This window comes from Phalaenopsis equestris, unplaced genomic scaffold, assembly GCF_001263595.1.
Source record: "Phalaenopsis equestris unplaced genomic scaffold, ASM126359v1 Scaffold000174, whole genome shotgun sequence".
NCBI classification, from domain to species: domain Eukaryota; kingdom Viridiplantae; phylum Streptophyta; class Magnoliopsida; order Asparagales; family Orchidaceae; genus Phalaenopsis; species Phalaenopsis equestris.
In genome coordinates, this window is record NW_018164616.1 from 2,175,953 (window position 1) to 2,179,525 (window position 3,573).

At 31.8% G+C, this 3,573-nt stretch overlaps 1 protein-coding gene across 1 annotated transcript in view; it reads left to right on the forward strand.

Moving 5' to 3' along the window:
* The window catches only part of LOC110022204, a gene marked incomplete at its 3' end in the record, with an annotated part of 30,158 nt that overhangs the window by 25,259 nt on the left and 1,326 nt on the right, over positions 1-3,573 (forward strand).

Sequence of the window (3,573 nt, forward strand, 5' to 3'; positions counted from 1 at the left end):
ATAATGAAGAAATCAAGAAAGTTAGATTTGAAAATGCTAACATAAAAGTACAATTAATTTCACCAAATGTTAAAAAAAAACTTTATTAAGCTACGCTAATAAACTAGCTTCTATCATGAGAGATATAAGTGATTCTTACTTCTCCATCATAGTTGACGGGTCTTGTGATGTGTCAACAAAGGAACAATTGGTTGTCGCAGTCAGATATATTAATAAAAAGGGGCAAGTTATTAATATATTTGTTCGTGTTAAACATATTTTCTCACTTCAGTTGCACTCAAAACAACTCTTGTATTTATACTTGTAAAACATTCCTTAAGCTTACATAAGGTACATGGCCAAGGCTTATGAAAGGGCATCCAATAGGCGATGGGATTTTAATGGTTTGAAATCACTCGTTCTTAATAATAATCCTTAAGAATTCTACATTCATTACTTCGTTCATCGGCTTTAATTGTGTTTAGTAAGTAAGATATTTTTTTTGAGTTCACTTCAAGAATCCTAAATACCATTAGAGCTTCTTGTAAGAGGAATAATGCTCTTAAAACAATTCAATCTGAGAAAATTCTTTTGCATCTTAAAGATGAGAAAATAATTAGCAGTGGTGATTCAAAAAACTACTCTGCAAGAAAGCCAGAGACACCGGTTGGAACTCACATTTTTATACTTTAGTTAGTCTTATAGAAAAGTATGCATTCGTACTTGAAGTGTTTGAGTTTTATAAAATTAGTTGAAACCCATATTTTAAGTGATGCAATGAAAAGTTTTGACTTTGTTTTCATGGTGCATTAATGATTAATATTTTAAGAGTTGCAAATGAATTATCACAATCTTTACAAAAAAAAAAAGATCAAAATATTGAGAATGCAATGAAACTGGTGCATGTATCAAAATAACGACCACAAATGTTATGGAAGAATGAATTAAATTTCATATTAGAAGTGTCTGATTTTTGTAATGTTTTTTAAATTGACTTTTCAAATATGAACTCCACTTTTAAGGCTTAATGAAGATCAATAGGAAGAGATGAATAAATTACAAATTTTCATCATTATCGTGCTGAGTTGTTCTACACTATGATTATGAGAAAATTTCAAGAGATGAATAATCATTTCTTTGGAGCAAGTACCAAGTTGTTTTTTTTTATAGCTTGTTAAATCAAGTGATTTATTCTCAACTTTTGATAAAAGAAAGCTAATTCATTTTGTAGAGTTATATCCTAATGATTTGTTGAGCTTGTAGCTCTCGTTTATCGGTTATCCACTTATATTATTGATATGTGTTTTAGTGTTGATTTCTCATTTTTAAGAGACATTGTTGATCTTGTAAAACAACTTATTGAAGCTAGGAAGAATTGTGTATATCATCTAGTTTATGGACTTACTACATTAGCATTAAGTTTACCATTTATTATTGTTATAGTTAATAGGGTTTTGTTCTGCCTTGACGGTTATCAAAACATCGATTACAGAGTCGAATGAGTGATGACTGACTCAATGATTGTCTTATACCACATATTGAGAAATAAGTATTCGATGAATCTATTATGCAGTATTATCAATCAATGCCAAACAAATTGAAAAGTTTGTAATTATTGTACAATTATTTAATGATAATGAAATGTAAGCTTTTGTTTTGAATTATGCGCTGTTCAGAACATGATTGGAGTGCATGATTGATAAAAGAGTTAAGTAGAGAAGTTTAGCGCTGTAAATATTAGTTGAGGGACATTTACATGCATAGCACACAATTCTTATATATTTACATATTTCTAGGGTTGTCAAAATGGCTCCTTGTTCGCGAACAGCTCGTGTTAGGCTCGTTACGAAGCTCGTATTCGGCTCGTTCGCTAAGTTAACGAGCCGAACACGAACAACACGAAAAAATATTTGTTTGCTCGTGTTCGGCTTGTTTTGGCTCGAAATACTACAAATCAATTATATATAAAGGTTGTCAAAACGACTCTTTGTTCGTGAACGGCTCGTGTTCAACTCGTTAAGCAAATGAGCCGAACACGAACACGTGTTCGACTCGTTTACACCCCTACATATTTCACGCCTAAATTTTCATATTTACACACATAGCAACTAATTCTTTAATACACATAAAAAATAGCAATTAATTCTTTAATACACATAAAAAATAGCACTATTATCACTTGTTAAAAGTCATACACCTTTTCATGCATATATTTAAAACGCCAGAGTGCTATGAATGTAAATATGAAAATTTAGGTGTGAGATATGTAAATACATAAGAATTGTGTGCAACATATGTAAATTTCCCATCATTTTAATTTACTTTTAAAACTTATTTATTGATTATTCCATTGGAAATAGTTAAGCCTTAATTAATATTAGTTAATTATATATTCGATGAAAACAGTTAATCAAACCTAATTAATAAAAATAATTGACATAATTTATCGGATATTGTTTAAGTTATTTGGTGAAGCTCTTAGCATTGATAAGAAAATGTTTAAATCTTCGTGTATGTTTATTTACATTATGTTTTTCTCATATTAATATATTTAATAGGAAGCTTTACATATATACCACGCAATTCCCATGTTTTTACATATGAACACCTAACCTTCAATTTTTTACCATATATACCACATCTCCTCTGCATGAATAGTTATATTTCACCTTTGATATGAAATATTTGTGTGGTATAGTTGTAAAAAACAAAATATAGATGTCATTTATGTAAATACATGGGAATTGGGTGGCATGTATGTAAATGCCCCTAAAATTGTCTACTAACCAAACAAAGCATCATTTTGTAGGTGTGTTTAGGTTATACTTTCCAACCAAATTATCCCCCACAAATCAAGCACTGAATTAGTTAATGAAATCATTAGCATGCTCAAAGTGCCAGCAAAGAGGGTTGATTTCAGAGAGACAGATTGAAACCTAAGCAAGCATCAGGTCATATGCGCAGGCCTAAGGTCTAAGAGCGAGAAATTATTACATACGGCGCTACGTGCGTACTCCAATAATATACTGTCATGTGTGTTATATCGGGCCCACCCCCAGCGGAGATTATTGAAGCGGAACCGCGGTGGTTATTGGTCTGGTAATTGAGGGGGTTATTGAAGCATTAATTCTAATAACGCCGCAATAACCTCTCAATAATCTCCCAATAACCTCCTCTGTTACACTCTCAATAACCTCTGCGATTACACTACGCAATAATCTCAAAATAACACCCAAATAGCCACCCAATAATCTCCGCCCCATGCATAACCCCCACAATAATCTCTTAATAACACCTCAATAAACCCTCAATAATCTCCGCAATTTCATTTCAATAACCTCCATGTGACGGTATATTACTGGAAGTCCGCACGTAGAGCTGCATAAATGTTTCATATGGAATAATTTTTCCTAAAGAGCAGACACTAAAGCTCTCCCACAAAGAAGAAAAGTTAAACTGTTGAAAAAGAAGCACAAGCTGATCGCCAGCACAATGATGTTGTACAAGAAAAGGATTGCTGAATTGTCTCTACAAAGTTGTCTCATAAACTTTTATCATTAGCTTTTGCTTTTGATGTTCTTTGTCTATAATTTT